Consider the following 19600-nt stretch of genomic DNA (forward strand, 5'->3'; position numbering starts at 1 on the left):
CATACCCAGTGGGGAGTGTGCAGGAGGCAGCTGATGGATGTTTCTCTCTCATCAATGTTTCTAACTTTCTATCCCTCTCCCTTTCTCTCTGTAAAAATCAATAAAATATATTAAAAAGACACACAAAAAACAGCCTATTAGAAATATTTCCATTATCTGCCTAGACACCCAAGTTCAGATCGAACATAGATAATTAGACAGAGAGGGGTGTAACCAAAGGAGTGGGGACTTCAGAGCCAGAAGTTCTGGTTAAATTCTATCTTCATCGTTTACCAGCTAAGAACTTCAGACAAGTCATTGTACCTTTCTGAAATTGGCTTTCTTGGCTATAAAATGGAGACAATAATTTCTACCATGTGGATTTGTCATGAAATTCAAATAGAATTTATGTGAGAGGATTTTGTAAGCTCACTTTACTGCCCTTGTTAATTAGCCTTCGCAGTCACTAATTCATTAATTCATCTGCCAGCCATTATTTATTGAGAATCACTGATACTAATTCTAACTATGATGAATAATAAATAGATTTTGTCCTTTTAGGATCAGCTAGTCACCTATTCCCAGAGAGCCCATGATTAGCTGAGAGTCCTGCTCTAGAATCTAAATCCATGAACTTCCATTTGTTTATGCCTTTTCTTCACCAGGGCAAATATATACAAAGCCTCTACCTTCAAGAAACTTCTATTTTATTAAAAGATATAGTTCCCCAAAGCTGAATTTATAAAACTCTTCAAATATCGGAGAATTCAAGTACTATTTTTCTACACATTTTTTCCAATATATTACATGCTAAACAGAAGCTAAATTTATCTACCTCTTCCAGCTAAGCCATCTGTTGCATGTAAATATGAACAATGCATCCATCTAGTTAATTATGGTTTTCAAAAAAATCCAACAACCAAGGAACATTAAGTTAGGTGTTTATGCTGACATTACAGTGGAAAATGTAAAGGTCTTTGTATAAGAGGATCCAGGTTTACCAATAAAGACAGAAAATTTAGGAATAGAAGGAAAATACAGGGTATCCCTTAAAAAGTGTATGCACACTTTAACAACTGATAGCTCAATGTTTCTTTTCAGATGGAACCCATTGGAATTAATACTTTTTCAAAGTGTGTATACCTGTATAGGTCTTATGCAAAGGAGACATGCACATCAACATAGAAGGGCATGGAATGAAACTTTTAAAAAATGTCATTCATGTAACAGGAGAAAATAATTCAAAGGAAAATGTGGGAAGCAAAATATATTTTTCAAAATCTAAATTCAAGAATACAGTCTAGCTTTCATGAGCCCCACAGGCAAAATGCATATCCATAATGAACATATGGTTATGGATAAATAGTTCTATCAAATATGTTTTATGGTACCCATTATATCAACAAACATTCATTTAATGTAAATTATTTATTGCCTAAAGTACTATTCCAAGAGAAATAAATGGCAAATTAAAGTAATGGGAAATCAACATTATCTCTAAATTAAGGTTATCACCAACTTGCCTGTGAATTTTCATTTTCTCTTTCCTTACAAGACCAAATGAGAACTCTTCTCTATGCTGCATTAGAAAGGGACTCAAAATAGAGAATATTAAATCAATTTGCATAGAATCTCCCACACTTGAACTAGTAATCATAAAATGAATCAATTACATTTATTTATCTTTATTTTTTTTTAATTGATTTTTAGACAGGGAGAAGGGAGAAAGGAGAAAGGAGAAAGGAGAGAGAGAGAGGGGGGGGGATTTGTTGTTCCACTTATTTATGCATTCATTAGTTGATTCTGGTATATACCATGACCAGGGATCAAACCCAAAACCTTTGTGTACCAGGAGGATGCTCTAACGAATTGAGCTACCTGGCTTGGGCCTGGTTTACATTTACCTTCATTCTTAGAATAGACATAATGGCAGCTAATGTCAAGAGAGAGGTAGAAAACACTATACTACAGTTACACTAACCTAACCAGGAATAGTGTACGTAATTTATTTGGCTGACTACGCACAATACATTTGGGTTTAATTTATCTTAATGACTTGAAAGTAATAAGACCAACCCACCTGAAGTTATTGCTCATGAATCAGACCAGACCTGATTTTACAGTGTGACTCATATGACTATACCAGTGGCCCAGTGCACAAATTCATGCACCTTGAAAGGAACTGTGGGCCACTAGGCTGCGGTAGACAAAGGGGCAGGTCTGGGCCCATCCTCTGTGCCCCAACCCAGCCCCTCCCACTGCAGTCCCCGGTTGGTCTCCTGTCTGCCTGCAGCCCGCTCCCACTGCAGCCACTCCCATGTGCTGACTGAACAGGCCCTGCTTGCACCTGCTGACAGCATGGAGTGATTGGGGCTGGTGCCTGTAGCGATGTGAGTGGCTGCTGCTGCTCCAATCGCCCCTCAGGAGCAGGCGGAGGTAGAGAAGCCCTGAGGTGTGACCGGGGCCAGTAGCTGCTGCTTGTACCCGCTGATGGCTCCAAGTGATCAGGGCCAGTACCAGGCACCAGTAGCGGGTGTGAGTGGGGCTGGAGCCAGCAGCAGGTATGAATACTGGGTGGCACCATGGCACATAGGAGCAAATAATTTTCGGTAACCATCAGAGGCTCACCCAGAAGACAGTGACCTGCACCCTGCCTTGGTCTCACACACATGCTCACCTGGTCCACCATCCTGCTGTGGCTGATGTCTGCCATGTTCCATACACACCCCTAGTGGTCTGCACACAGTTGTTGGATTGTTGCACAATTTAGTCTATTTGCATATTAGGGTTTTATATATACATAGATTTTAATCAACAACCTAGGATCAGCTGACTTGGTACAGAAGTGGATAGAGTAAAGATGAGGAGTTACTAAAGTTCACTGTTGAGGTGAATGGTGGCTGATACCATATCTTCAGGCCCATTAAATAGCTTAGAAAGTTTATTTTTTATCAACTTCCTTAAAGGAAAGAATAAATAATTGCACTCTGAAGCATTAATAATAATCTCTTGCTTGGGTAAATTGGATAAGGTGCTAGATTGTCTTTTACTTGTATTTATTTCCTATTGATACTGTAACAAATTAGCACAAATTAGTGACTTAAACCAATACAAATTTATTATTTCAAAGTTTTGGGGATTGGAAGTATGCAGTGGGTCCTATTGAACTAAAATAAGGTATTGATGGGGCTGTGTTTCTTTTGGAGGATCTAGAGGAAAATGTTTCCCTTTCCTCTTCTAGAGGTTACTTATATTTCTTGGATCTAGGCCCCTTCCTCACATCACTTCAAGCTCTTCTTTCATTGTCACAGCTCTTTCTCCTTATCTGCTTTTGTCATCACATCTTCTTCCCTATCTCTGATTCTCTGGCCACCCTCTTTCCCTTATAAGAACCCTTATGATTATGGGCCCATCCAAATAATCTATTATAATCTTCCCATCTCAAGGCCCTTAACGTAATCACATCTGCAAAGACCAAAGATTAGTTTCCAGGTAGTAGGATTTGGACATCTTTGGTGGTTATTATTCTCCCAATCATACTTGCTTCCTTCTCCATTCCTTTTAAGATGGAAGCTCTCAAATGATGTTCTGTGGCCCATTTGGCAAACTATAAGATTCTCTGAACTTCAATAGACCTTCTGCTATACCCGTATTTTGAGTGTGGCCAAGTCTAGACCAGAAAGTGTAGGAAAGCAGATCAGCACCATCTAGGTCTTGTTATAAATACAAATTATTGGGCAAAGTCAGAAACTCTGGAGATGTGGCGCAGTAATCTGTGGTCCCCGGGGTGATCCATGCTTAAATTGGGAAGCACTGGTCCACATCTATATTTTTAGTGTAAATTATTTATGTTACCCTTCATTATTTTAAATCAGTGTTAGTCACCTCTTAGTTCTAGTGAACTTTACCAGCTGCAGAAAGAATGTAAATATTGAGTATGTTGAGTTGGCCATCAGCTGCTTTGCTATATCAGTGCCATCAAAGATGCCAATATCTTATAGGAAAGTCATTTCATGTGTATTCAATCTTTTAATGACTTTTTTTCATATAAGATTTATTTGAAGAGCTTCAAGCATTCATAGGGACTGTTAAATACATGATGAGAGTGCCTATCACATCCCAGGAATTCCATAAAATGTTTCTCATTTAGTATCTCATTGTATCCCTCATCTAAATTTTATAAAATAGATAAGATGCTCCCTCTTTTATTTTATTTTTTAAAGAATATTGTGTTTATTTTTTATTGAGTTTATTGGGGTGACATTGGTTAACAAAACCATGGTTTCAAGTGTATAAGTCAACAAAATATCATCTGCATCATGTGACCATTGCCCAAAGTAAAGTTTATTTCCATCCCCATCTGTCCTTCCTTTGTCCTTTCCTCTTCTATCTCCCTTCAGCCCCTATCACTCTGGCTATCACCATACGGATATATATATGTTTCTTTTGCTTATTCCCTTCACCAGTTTTTTACTCAGCCCTCCAACCCTTCTGACAACTGTCAGTCTGTTCTATGTATCTATGCTTCTGTTTCTATTTTATTTCTTAAATTATTTTGTTCATTAGATTCCACATATAAGTGAGATCGTACATTATTTGTCTTTCTCTGATTGGCTTTTTTCACTTAGCTTAATATTCTTCTCGTCCATCCATGCTGTCACAAAAGGTAAGATTTCCTTCTTTTTTACAGTTGAGTACTATTCCACTGTGCAAATGTACCACAGCTTTTTTTTTTTTTTTTTTTTTCCCCAGAGAGATGAAGGAAGAAGGAGAAAGTGATAGAAACATCAAAAGTGAGGAAGAATCATTGATAGGCACCTCCTGCACACCCCTTACTTGGGATTGAGCCTACATCAGGAATCCAACTGTGACCTCCTAGTCCATGGGTGGATGCTCAACCACTAGCCACACCAGCCAGGCATACCACAGCTTTTTTATTCACTGCAGTGAGCATAGGGGAGCATTTATTCTTTTAAATCAGTCATTTTTGGTTTCTTTATATATATTCCCAGAAGTGGAATCACTGGGTCATAAGGCAGTTCCATCACTAATTTTTAAAGGAAACTCCATACTGTTTTCACAGTGGCTGCACCAATCTGCATTCCCACCAATATTGCATGAGGGTTCCCTTTTGTCCACATTTTCATCAACAAGTGTTTGTTGATTTTGTTGTTGTTGTTGTTGTTGATTCTCAATAAAACATCATCTGCACCCTGCATCATGTGCCCATCGCCAAAAGTAAAGTATCTTTAAAAATTACTCAAGTAGCCGAAGCCGATTTGGCTCAGTGGTAGAGCATCGGTCTGTGGACTGAAATGTCCCAGGTTCGATTCCGGGCAAGGGCATGTACATTGGTTGCGGGCACACCCCTGGTAGGGGGTGTGCAAGAGGCAGCTGGTCGGTGTTTCTCTCTCATCGACGTTTCTAGCTCTCTAGCTCTCTCCTTTCCTCTCTGTAAAAAATCAATAAAATATATATTAAAAAAAATTACTCAAGGAGAGATCAACCAAAGGACTTGTATGCAGGATATAAACCTAACCAATGGACACAGACAACAGGGGATGAAGGTGAGGGCATGATTGGGGGGTGGGGGGCAATGGGGAGATAAGACACATATGTAATACCTTAATCAATAATAAAAAAAGGAAAAAATACCTGAGGATATTTTTCCCATTGATTTTTAGAGAGATTGGAAGGGAGAGAGAAAGACATACATGGGGGCAGCCATCTTGTGTTTTGGAGTGATGGTCTATTTGCATATTACTTTTTTATTAGATAGGATTTTCCATGGAATGAGTGACCAGCATTTATAACAACATGATAGGAACAGTTATTTATCAATTATTTATACATCTTATTACATTTTCATGCTCCTGGTGCAATAATTTATAATCTGGAGTTCATGGACTAGGAGACCTGTGGACACAATTCAGTGTATCCATGAACTTGATACCACCAAACTATATGTATTTTATTTTATGCATTTAAATACATTGATTCTGAGAAAGCAGACATAGATTTTAACACACTGTTAAAGAAGCTCATGATACAAGAAAAAAACAATCTGATTTAATGAGATTCTATTTTATAATAGGTAATGTATAATCAATATTTCATGAACATTTAAATGTTTTCAATTATTTAATACATTTTATACTAATCAGATCAACAAAGAGTTAATGAACATAACTGTTATTCAAAGCATTGTTTAAGGTGACAAAGACAATTTTATTCTAGCTCATAAGAAGTTTATGAGCTAGAATAAGTTTACAATTGATTCAGAAAAAATAAATTAAAAATGTATTAATATTATTGTGATATTAATTGGCTAAAAATAGGATTTAATAAAGATCTTAAAACCACTTATTTTATTTAGATTCTCTAACTTGGTTTAAAGCACAACATTCCTGCTAGAATGAAAGAAATGATTGGCTAGGGGCCAGATTTATGCATTTGTATTTCTGGCGGAAAATTCATGAATACTAACCATTCTCTAATAGAACTACACCTGCAGCTTTTTTTCTGTGTTTAGCAGGGTGAAACTAGGCAATATTTGATTACGTTTCATACTTCAGGCATTAGTCTCGCTAGGAGCATTGCTTAAAATTCATAGCCAGTGATGGTGAGATGCTACAAAATATGATGAATTTGTGTATTTACAAACTCTTAATTTTTTAACTTTCTTCATCCATTTATAAACTTTTAAAGTTTAATTTTGCAATGCTAGTTGAATACAATATTATATTGTTTCAGGTGTACAATATAGTGATTAAACATTTATATACCTCCTTTTTCAATTTTTTATTGATTAAGGTATTACATGTGTCCATATCCCCTCATTGCCACCTCCCCCCACTCCTATACATGCCCTCACCTTGAAGTGGTCACCCCAACACATCTCATACGTATCTGACACCATACCATGGTAAATACAATGTTATTGAGTATATTCCCTATGCTGTGCTTTACATCCCCGTGACTATAACTCAAAATTTGTACTGCTTAATCCCTCCCACCTTTTGTTGTTGTTGTTGCTGTTAATTCTCCCGCAAGGATATTTTTTCCATTGATTTTTAGAGAGAGTGGGAGGGAGAAAGAGAGAGAAGAGAGAGAGAGAGAGAGAGAGAGAGAGAGAGAGAGAGAGAGAGAGAGAGAGAGAGAGAGAATCATTAGAATAGGCATTAAGGATAATCATTGTTGACCACAATTAATGATAATCATCAATTACCACCGCTGAGGGATAACCATTAGGGATAATTATTTTTGACCAGCATTTATAACAACATGGAAAAGCATTAGGCTGACTGGCAGTAAGGGTAACTACTGTTGATCAGCGTATCCAGGTAAGCATTGTGTTAATCAGCATTAGGATAACCATAAGAACAAACATTACCTTAACTGCATTAAGATAGCCATTGCTGACTAACATTAAGGATAACAACTAAAAATAACCATACAGGATCTGTCCTTCAGGCTAGGCAACTCATATACTGGATTTGTGATCTCTTTGTTGCCCATCCCAACAAGTCAACCTCCCCATCTTTGTTATACATTGAACTACAAACGTTCTGGCCCATGCTCATCACCCAGGATGCATGAGGTAGCTCTCTTTTATATTTCCATAATATAATCATGAGTTCAGTTAAACCACAGTATGCACTACAATGCCTTGACATAATCTATATACATTGCTAAGAGCAGGGTCTATAATTTGCCTTGGAATCCCTGGCATATGGTATATGTTCAAGAAATTTTTGTTGAATCAATCTGAATTAGTGCTCTTCCTTAAATGAGCCCTAAGATCCTGTAGCAACTCCTAGCAGCCAGCTTTCAAAGTACTCCATCTTCCCTAAACTTATTCTTTCAGGCTAAGCTTCTCTGCCCTGCACACAGTGGGATCTGAATCCCCAGAATGATGAACTGTTTCTGCTTAATTCCCTCAATTCAATGTTCCACAGAGTAAAAACAGCGGTGCCTCTGCCAACATGTAGGTATGAATTTACTCAGTGAAAGAAGTCTCTGCTGTCAATACTGAGGAGACTAACTCCAAGCAGCAACAGAAAAACCAATCTTATTATAAAATACAATCCTGGAAACTTGTTCATCATAAATACAAATGATTCACCACCTTTCCCTGTCAGATAATATTTCCTTACAAATTATAGCACAGCAAAACCCTGGAGCTAGATACACAGTGGAGGATCCATGGTATTTTCATATTTTGCCTCTGTTTTGCGCTCTCTCTCTCTCTCTCTCTCTCTCTCTCTCTCTCTCTCTCTCTCTCTCTTTCTCTCTCTCCCTCCTTCCCTCCCTCTCTCCCTCCTTTCTCCCCCACTCTCTGTGCATGTGTGCATGTGTCTCTCTTTGCCTTTTTGTTTCTCTCTGTCTGTCTCCCAGTCTCCGTTCAGGTGTCTCTCTTTGCCCTCCCCATCCTCTCACTCTTTCTCTTACTCTCCCTCTCCCTCATGTGACTCTCTTTTCACAACCCCGCCCCTCAATGCCTCATTAACTGGATAACGGTGTGAAAACCGCTTTAAGGCTATATTATATCCTTCATCTCTACCTAGATAATAGCGAAAAAAACAGGGAAATTACTCTCAATAGAACAAAACTCATTTATCACCAATAAACAGCAGCTGCTGATGCTTGATAACAACTCTGTCCCCCAGCACACTGAAATATTCATGCAAGCTGTGCTAATATCGGAGCATGTTACCCTAAAAAGGCTTGATAAACAGAAGTGAGGATATAGGTTGAAAGGGATGTTAAATGAGCGAAGATGGCATCTTTTTAAACTGGAGAAATAAAAGCAGGTGTCTCACCTCTGAGATACTAGTGGTGGGGCTCTCATCAGATTAAATAGTTATTAAGCAGCTGTAGCCTCACAAAGAAAAATCCAGCTAGGAGATAAATTTATATGGTCTGTGGTCCAATTCCCCCTCCAGCTCTTTATTTCCTACATTTGAAATCCCTTCTGTATTTAACAGGGAAATCCACACATAAGAATCCAACAGAAAAATTAATGAACTGCATTAATGTTAATGTAGTATCTGTTCTATGTTATTATGAATTCATGTTCCTATCTATCCCAATGGGGTATTCTTTTAAGATTTTTTTCAAGACAATCTACAATCTCTTCTTTTATTCTTATTTTTGTGGCCAGAAACTGGCACCTGCAACCCCCTGCCATAATAATGATGTAATCTTAAACACATGGCTATGTATTTAAATATTTAAGTACTCTGCCCATGACAACCCCATCCTCTATAGCAGTGTTTCCCAACCTTCTCTCATGATGAGAATCACCTGGTGGAGTTGTTAAAACACAGATTCCTGAATCCCAACTAAGAAGTGCTAAACTAGAATTTTTGGGAACATATAGGTAAAACTGTATACTTAACTAGTGCTCTAAGACAGATTTTATATACAGAGCACTAAGTTAGGTATGCAATGTTACCTATATGTTCTCAAAAATTCTAGTTTAGCACTTCTTAGTTGGGATTCAGGAATCTGTGGTTTAACAACTCCACCAGGTGATTCTCATCATGAGAGAAGGTTGGGAAACACTGCTCTAAAGGACTCTCTTTCACGGCCCGCGTAGAAAGAGTTCCAATTCAGGGTTCAGCTTCTGGAGAAGGGCCGCCCACAAATGAAAAGAGACTTGAAGAAATTCAATTTGGCGATTTGGGGGGCCAGGCGGTAGTCCAACTCTAGTGGGAGAACTACTCCTGCTCTGGCCCTGCCATCCCTTTTATTGAGGCTTTGGGGAAGACATCTTAAGCAACATAAACAGAAACTTACATATAGCCCTTAGGCAGGAAATAACAGAAACTTGTAGATTCTGCTTCAGCTAACAAAATCTCAACTAAAGGTTAGAGCAATTAAGGTTTTTGACCAGCCTTCCTGGCTTCCTGTCAATATCTCTTTTTCAGTGAAACTGATTTGGTTTCCAGCAATCCTCCAACCAAATGTTTTGTCTCCCCAACGCATTTCTTTTTTTTCCAGTGGCATCACTGCCCTTCTTCTCTTGGTAACTGATTTTCCCCTTCAAATGTAGCTCTTGTAGGGTCACCATGTTTTTACATTATCCTGTTGCCAAGGCTAGAGTTGATTGGTCCAGAAATGGGCACTGTGCCCAAACCAGGACAATGCAAGTTCTTCCTCATAACTTTTCTAGTTGACACTGAGTACGAAGTTCCCAATTGGTAGTGAAAGCTACAGGATGGCATACTTAGGAGAAATTGATGGCTATTTTCCCTGACTTGCAGGTGAAACTGGTGTACTGGAGAAAAGGTAAAGCCAACAGGAAGAGACAAAAGAAAAAATAATTTCAATAGTGTAGTGGACATTGTCAGCATTCCATGCAGATCCCTCTGGGAATTCATTTAACCATTTCCATGTACCCCTTCCCCAGATTCTGTGTGTTTTTGCTTCTAATGGTGTACACCTGTGACTCTATTAAGACAACTGCAGGTCCAGTGTGCTTTTGCTTCTAATGGTCCACACCTGTGAATCTTACTACACCATCCTTAATGGCTACAGGAGATCATTTGCCTTGATGTGTGGAGTCAGAAATGTCTGGGGTTGCATTTCCCCAGGGTGGTGCTTGGGGGCTTAGTCAATCAGTGACTGGTACAGGCGTATGAAAACCAAGCTCCCTTGCATCCAGTTTGGAGCAAATTGTGAGTGATAATTTATACTTCAGAGCTCCTCTGCAAGATCAGACTGAAGCTGGGACTTGGCTTGGAATAGCATCCTTGTTTGGCTTCTTCCCCTTCCCTTTCCAGCTTCTCACGCGTCCTTCCTGGTTTCTTTAAAGAGCATGAAAAACAGAAGCTAAGACAGCATTCAGGTAAGTCACTGTCCCAATCATTCTTGGGACTGTTCAGTATACCTCCAAAGTTTGTTTACTGAGATGTCCATGCCTTTTCAATCATTTCCTCTTCATAGCACGGTTCAAATAGTGGTTCTGTCATTTGCAACTGAAAGAAACCTGATTAATTCAATAAGTGAAACAATCAGCTCAGTGGAATATGGTGTAATCCAAATAATTATTTTATAGAATACGTCAATATGAGCAGAACAGTTTATGGTTTTTCTGGTTCTTTATATTTCAAAGTTGATTAGTCAATGCCATGAAAATGATTGACTCAGTCTGTATCTTATCAAAAACCCAGAAATAGCACAATTAAAACAACTAAATCAATAAATAGTAGTCAGTAAGAGTTTAATGTGCATATAAAAACAGTTTTGCCCTAGCCAGTTTGGCTCAGTGGATAGAGCGTCAGCCTGCAGACTAAAGGGTCCTGGTTTCAATTCCAGTCAAGGGCATATACCTTGGTTACAAGCTCCTCCCTGCCCAGGCCCTGGTCTGGGCTCATGCAAGAGGCAACCAATTGATGTGTTTCTCTCACATCAGTGTTTCTCTCTGTCTTTCCCTCTCTCTTCCACTCTCCCTAAAAGTCAATGGGAAAATATCCTCGGGTGAGGATTAACAACAACAACAACAACAACAACAACAACAACAAACAGTTTGCAAGCTGGGAGCCTCCCAAAACAAAAACTGATATAAAGCTCAGGTGCATGAACATGGAGGATGCCTTATTAAGTGAAAGAGAGGAAGTTGCTTAACTTTACAATGATTGGTTATTACCATGGGGGTTTTCAGATGACAGGGTATCAGTAGGTTAAAAGGGATTATCTTGTACCAATTTTAGGAAGATGACCTAAGTTTCTTTTATGGTTGTCAGAGGCATTTACAAGAAGTAACCTAAGATAATTTTCACTTATATTCATGAAATAAGCTAGATTTATTTTGCTTACGTGGTTTAAATGGTTTTGTCTGTTCAGGGAATTCTAAGTCTGGTTTCTATTTTGTATTTAATTTTAACAATATCTGGATATAGCCACATTTACCATTTACCAACCTTTGAGACAGCACAGGAGAAAAGAATTGGATCTGTTGATCCATGTAGTTCTACAGAAACTAGTGTAGCAGGATATTAATAACATTTCCCATCTTATTATGATTATAGACAACATGTGATTTGCAATGAATTTTAAAGGCCCAGAAGAAGTTTACTGATGATAATTATAAGAAACATTTTGACAGCCACCATCTGGAGCAATGCTTAAGTGAATATAAGCTGCTAAAAATGAATTTAATATGATAACCAATTTATTGTTCAGCTTACAGAAATATCTCTCTACAAACTATTCATCAGAGATTGAAATCATGTGTTCAAATTTTTCTAACATTTCCCCTCCCATTTTGAAAGGAGAAAGCACAACCACCATGGACCCAGACTTAAATTAGTTACAGATTTGGGACTAATTGGTGCCTGATTGAAGCTATTCAACCATGACTGGGTTGTAATGCAGAAATAAAAATGGGGCCCTAGGCAGGAAATCCCATAATTACTATGACAAAGAAACAGCAATCTCAGTGCTAAATTAAAATGGAAGTGTTTTATATTTTCTTGAGAAAGGAGGTTCCATAAGACCATCTTTTACTCATATACAAAATCTGTAAAATACTTATTAAATATTAACTTTAATATTGAATGAAGAGGCTTGTGTGTCATTGTCACATAATTGTTAACCATTAATTAATCCAGTAACTTCAAAATAGTCAAGCAACTGCACAGATACAATGCCAGTTCACAAACTCAAGATACACATTCATGATCTTTTAGGTATGCAGGCTCTACTATCTATGCAATTTATAACAGTAGTGTGGTAGCGGGAGGGGCTGGGGTTACATTTATAATATATTTTATTCAGATATAACTCTCCTTGTAAAGCAAATTTGAGGCATGAAGCCAATGCCTTTTCTGTCTCATTTGCAAATGAAGTACCTTCATGTAAAGACTTCTCAGAGTCCTTCATATTATTTTCACAAGGAAAGAAAGCACACTCAATGGTGCTGATGTATTTCAACCATTTGGATTGTGCTTTTGTTATGATCTAGACTGACATTTGCTCGTTCATTCATAAATCATCATTTGGTTACTAACAATTGCAAACACTGGGAATGCCATAATAGCTCAAGTGGTTCTCCCTCCCTCACAATGTTCACAGCCAGCATTGGACACAGACACAAATGGAGCTTAAGATGTAAGAAGGCCTCTAAAGGAACTTACTATCTCAAGACCTGGATCTCTTTCATCTTTATGATCTAGACACAAACTATATATACTCACTGGAGATATGAAAAGCAGCAGTGAGTTAGAGGCCATTCTTTTCTGTGTTCTTTGGACATAAAAATACGACCCAGCAGGTATGATGCTGACTGGATTGCATTGTTACTGCAATTAGTTTAATGGTGTCTGCATTACAGTCATGTTAGCATATGACCTTGAAGTCAGCCGAGAGTGGCCTCCTGATTTTTGTCCCTGTAACCTTTCCAATAGTTCTCTAAGTAACTAACTCCTTGTATAGTATTTCTTTCTGTTTTAAATTCTTAGAGGTTTTTTTGTTTTGTTTTGTTTTTGGTTTTTGGTTTTTTTTTAGTTTTTTTCCCCCCTCAAGAGAATATGAAGGAAATCATATCTGTAGTGCCATCAAGAGTTGTTCTGGGCAAAAATGAGACTTAAAAGACCAAACACAGGGATCTGAAGTTTTGGAGATAGATGGATGTTCCCTTCTTATTTTCTCTTGTTTTATTTAGCTAAGGATGATATAGGGCTTATGTAGGATAGTAGTAAAATGTCTCAAACTCACTGCTGTTCTCTGCAAAAGCTCAGCTGATCTTGGCATCTTATGAAACCTGAGCACAATTTAGTCATCCTGAGTAGGGAGTCCTGTGACCATAAGTGATACATATGCTACTGAAAAGCTCTTTCCTAGTGCTGCATATTTCCCATGGTCACAATATGCCAGTCTGCATTCTAGGTGGGAGTACTTAACAATGGTGATTCTATTTAATTGTATCTCAAAGCAAATTCTAAACGCTAGCTGTCCATTAGTATCAATCAGGGTTCTCACAAATGATTTGCACATCAGTGAAAGGGATGTCCTTGGTCTTCCACCATGACAGATGGTGGCATTTTTGAGCAACTAATATTCCTGAATTGAAAATTATTTGAGTTCGATGATGAGAGCTTAGCTCTGGACATAGTGAGTCTCTTGGAATGGATAACTATGGAAAAGTAACTTGGAGTTTAAGCAGTGTCACAATTGTATATCATCTGTTACCACACAGATATGATTCTCACAAAATCCCCAGGGAACAGTAAAAATATGTTGTGGAAGTTTAGTATTTTCATCATCATAAGATGTCATGTTAGTTTAGTTGACATCTATAGTGAATACAGTGCTCCACCTAGATCTCCTCTGATCTCATTTGCCATTTAAGTGCACGCCCCTTTTGGTTTTTATGCACCTAGGTTGCTATTACCTGTACCTGTGGATCTCTTTGGAGGATGCCCCATAGGTAACTAGAGCTGCATTCTGCATGGGGGAAAGCCAGAAATATCTGGGGTTCATGTTCCCCATGTACTCGGTTCTCTTTTATTTCCTGGCAGCCTTAAACGAATGACTGATAGATGTCAGGGTATGGAAGCCTAGCTCCTTTCCTCCAAATGGAGACAAAAATCTCAAGCATAACTTACATCTTAGATCTCCCCTCCAGAATAAGGCTGAATCGGACTTTCAGGGGATTTTGCCTGAGATTGCAGGCTTTTGTGGTATCCTCTCTTCCCTGCCCTGATTCTCCCACTCTCTTACCAGTCTTCCCTAGGGGCATTTCCTTAAAATACCACGTGTACAGAAATCCTTGCCTCAGGGTCTTTTCCAAAGAATCCAACCCAGGACAGCACACTACCTTTTGTAAAGTGCTCTTACCCATATGTGCCAGTTGACTATTACTCATTGTGGGCTTTTATTGTCTTTTCCACATCACATTTTAAATGGATGATTTTTAAAAACAAGTAGCAGGATGAAGGTGAGAATCTGATTTGGGAGTTTGTCTAATAAGTCATAATACTCTCCATTTTTACCAAATCTGAAGTTATGAATGAGCATGTCGAATTCAAGCCCTAACTAAATCTGATGTTACTGAAAGGACTACTTTTTTAAGAATCCCAATTTAGCAAAGATATGTTCTTTCATCTCATTCCTGGCTCTAGTATAAATTCTTTGTCTTATTCTTCAGAAGCAAATACAGTGCTATAAAAGCTCAGAATCTTGACCACAGTTTTCTATTGGTAGAACAGTTTTTATAGATTCAAGTGATCCATCACCCAGTTTTATCTGCCATTGTAAAAAAAAAAAAAATCTGTTCTTTAATCTGCTCAAAAACATTGAGTAAATAAATGTTTTTGTTACTCTAGACACACTTGTCTATATTTCCTTTCACAACCATATGCAAATGCATGCACATACTAGTACATACTACATTCTTCTCTAAACAGTGATATCTTTGTGACTAATACATGCTTTACACTGAAGTGCCTGGCATGTAACCAGGAAACTTTTTTTTAAAAAAAATCTTGCATGATTAGCAACAGTTTTTCTCCATGCATCCCATTTGCAATTACAAACTCAGTGATTGGGGCAGAGAAAATACTACCTTATTTAGGAAAAGGCTGGGATACATTGGGAATCCCTCCCACACTTCTGCTGTGAGGATATGGGGGGAAGAGGTAGGAGGACAAGAGGAAGGAAAGCAAGCACTATCCTTGGCTTCCCTGCTCTGGGTCAAATCCTACAGCTGAAAGATGTGTGCATGGTCTGAGAGAGAAGTTGCTAACTCGGTGGTTATGGGGTACACCACTATTTGGGAACTCCTGAGATGGCAAGGCATGTTGGAAAGAAGGGTACTTTATAGAGTGGTCCTGATATGACAATCTTGGGTTATCCTAACTTCCCATGTGTGGAATGGATCTGGAAGTTTCCACATGCCCCAGGGAAGGGCCAGAAACTTGAGAATCTGCTGGGGAACTTCAATGGGGGGTCCCCGTAGAGGACAAAGGAGCCTAATATCTAAGGGGAAAGGGAAGGCAACCCCAGGAGTAAACAGAAGAGTGAGTTAAATCTTGAAGGGTGCAAGAAGCCAGAGAGAATCTGGGCGGGACCCAGGAAGCAAGGAGAGCTGGCTGACTGTAAAGAAAAGGCAATCTACTGATCTACAAGCCATGAACTTCAGCAGTGGATGCCAAAGGGCAGCCAGTGCCAGGATTACAGGAAGCATACCTCAGAGGACCCAGCATACTCAAATCAAGAACTAGACCCCTACCAAGGTAACAGTCTGGACCCCCTACCACAGTACTCCCAATACTAGAAGAGCTGCAAGCTTCCCCATTCAACCACAGTTAGGGAAGAAAAGTAAGTAGGAAAACAACCTTAATGAGGAGTTGAAATTTGAATTGACTGAATATTCCATAATATGGATTGAACCATACAGAAGAGATTATTTAAACCTGAAGAGAGGTAATAACCTGTTAACTTTTTTCCTTGAATCAGTTATCCATGGCCACATATAATTTTCTATTACTGCTGTAATAAATTATCACTACATAGTGGCTTAAACCGTGCAGGTTTATCTTATGGTTCTGGAGGTCAGAAATCTGACACAGGTTTCACTGGGCTAAGATCAGCGTATCAGTAGAGCTGTGTTCCTTTCTAGAGCCTCTAAGAGACAATTCATTTTTCTAGATTCTAGAGGTCATCCCTATTCCTTTATTTGGATCCCTCACTCCATCTTCAAAATCAGAATCTCTCTGACCATTCTCCCATGGTCCTATCCCCCACTGACTGATTCAGAAAGGTCTTCACTTTTAAGAATTCATGTAATTAAATCGGGCGCATCCCCAAAATCCAGAATAACTTCCCCATCTCATGATCCTTAACATAATCATATCTGCAAAGTCTCCTTTACTGTATAAGGCATCATGTTCACAGCTTTCAGGCACTACATCTTTGGGTGGTCATTATTCCACCTGGCATAATGTGTTAGAGGGCAAGCATAAACACTCTAGGCAAGTGGTCTGCAAACTCGTTAGTCAACAGAGCCAAATATCAACAGTACGATTGAAATTTCTTTTGAGAACCAATTTTTTTTAAAACTTAAATTTCTTCTAACACCACTTCTTCAAAATAGACTCGGCCAGGCCATGGTATTTTGTGAAGAGCCACACTCAAGGAGCCAAAGAGCCGCATGTGCCTTGAGAGCCGCAGGTTGCCGACCATGGCTCTAGGCCTAGGCTCAGAATAAGTATACTGCCACTTCTGCCTCATTACATTTTCCTGACCCAGAGTCAGGGTAGGAGGCACCACAGAGTTACAAGGCAATGGGCCGACATCCAGGGAGGAGAAATGGAGCCATTTCTGCAGCCTATCCCATCTCCCACTCCCACCCCATAGCACTCCCTGCTTGTGAGTCAATGATAAAGGCCTGTAAGCCAACTTACACAACCCCATGGTTACATAGTACTAAATTGAAGTTGGATTGTGAGGGATAGAGATACATTAAAAGTTAGTTAAATAGAATTGATTTGAATTCTACAGTGAACAGGATGGTTATTATGTTGGCCTATCAAAGCTGAAGAAAATATGAGGTCAATGAGAATAATGTAACTGAATCAATTTTGTTTATTTGGCTACTTTCGTATTTGTGGCTTCCAACTGGGTTTTCTCCATTTATAAATAAAGCATTTCTTATACATCCACAAATACAAAAAATAATAGAATCTGCCTGGGCAAATCCTTGACTTAGAAGAGAAAATAAAATATTAACAGATAAATAGAAATTAGTGTTTGGAAAACAGCAAAAATCCAAACACTACAAAACTATATTTTTAAATCGTTTTGATCAATTTTTCTCTTTATTTTATAGCATAGCTGCTTTTTATGAGCATTTATTCATTTATGAAAAAAAGTTAATATGTTAAAGATATATAACAAACTCCATAACATTGTATTATGTTTTTCCTGAAATACACTCATTTCGAATAATGAGCCATAATGTTTGTGTGTGTTTTCCCTAAGAAGGTCAAAGCAAGACCCAAATCAGACATCATGTGAGTCTAGATGAAAGCAAATTTTGATTATTTAACTATCACGGGGAAGGCCAGACCAGCACAGTGCTTCTGCTTAATTAGCTTTCCAATGCGATAGATTCTTTTAGTTGTCCTTGCAACTGATCATCTGACAATGCATTTTTCTCAGCCCTTCCCTGTTCTTGCATTTTCATTTCTTTTCACTACATTAGTGCAAATAAAAAGTTATGAGAAATACCCTTATTTTGTACCTCAACCTGGTAAAGCAGGATATATCAGTCTCAAAAATATTTAAAGCACAATTTTGAAGTGAATATTTATTTCCCTTGAAGTAGGATTGTTTGTACCTCTATAAAGAACACTGTTAGAAATACTTCTCTGTACCAAAAGTGTCAGTGAATTTATTTAGAATCAAGTCTGTAAGTCCCATTGACATTGAAACGCTGCCTGTTAATCTGCTTTGTCTCTGTAGGAGATTAAAAACTTTCCTTCTTACACAAGTCTGAAGGTTACACATAAAAGAATGTATAGATGGAAAGCAGATTACTGGTTTCCAGGGTGGAGGGGTGAGGGTAAATAGCACAAGGAACCTCCTTTGGGTTAATGGAACAGTTCTATATCCAGATTGTGGTGGTTACATGAACCTATACATGTGATAAAATTGCATAGAACTAGACATGTAGAAACCCATACACACATGTGCATGCAAAGACTGGTAAATTCTAAATGATGTCTGTACATTTTTACCAATGCAAATCTCCTAGTTTTGATATTACACTGTAAGATATCACCATGAAAAGCTGGGTGAGGGGTATGCTGCATTCTGTATTGTTTTTCAACTTCCTGGGAATTTTTATTTCAAAATTTAAAAGATTTTAAAAATGTAAGAAGATAAAAGTATGACTTTCATAGGTCTGAGTCAGACTCAATATTTTATGGGAAACAGCCAAGAAGAGGCCCGATGACATGGTCAAACCACTTGGCAATTCAGAGTTCAGAGGTCTAAAAAAAATGTGTATATATATTTCCCCTCCAAAGAAAGGTGTGTGTGTGTGTTTTTTAATTGGGACCAAAATCATTATGGCTTTGATTTTCATTTCCCTGATGATGAGTGATGTTGGGCATCTTTTTATGTACCTGTTGACCATTTGGATGTCTTCCTTGAAAAAATTACTGAATTCAGTTCCTCTGTCCATTTCAAAAACAATCTTCTGCCCATTTCAAAAATCAGATTGTTTGTTTTTATCATTGAGTGCATGACTTCTTTATATGTTTTGGACATTGACCCCTTATCTATCAATCTATCTATATAAAATCCCTAATATGCAAATAGACCGAACAGCGAAACAACCAAATTACCAGTCACTATGACATGCACTGACCACCAGGGGGTTGGGCATGGAACATGGTGGGTGTCAGCAGCAGGTGGCAGAGCACAGAATATGGCAGGCATTGGCTGTGATGGGATGGTGGAGCAGGTGAGCAGGGGGCACCAGAACAACGTGGGGTGCCTATCACTGTTATTGGGGTGCTGTGGTCCTGCAGGGTTCTTGCACCTACTGCCGGCAACAAAGTCATTGCTTGCACCCACTGCAGGCACCCAGCACTAGCCCTGATCACTC

The sequence above is a fragment of the Pipistrellus hanaki genome (genome assembly GCF_964339955.1).
Source record: "Pipistrellus hanaki genome assembly, chromosome: X".
NCBI classification, from domain to species: domain Eukaryota; kingdom Metazoa; phylum Chordata; class Mammalia; order Chiroptera; family Vespertilionidae; genus Pipistrellus; species Pipistrellus hanaki.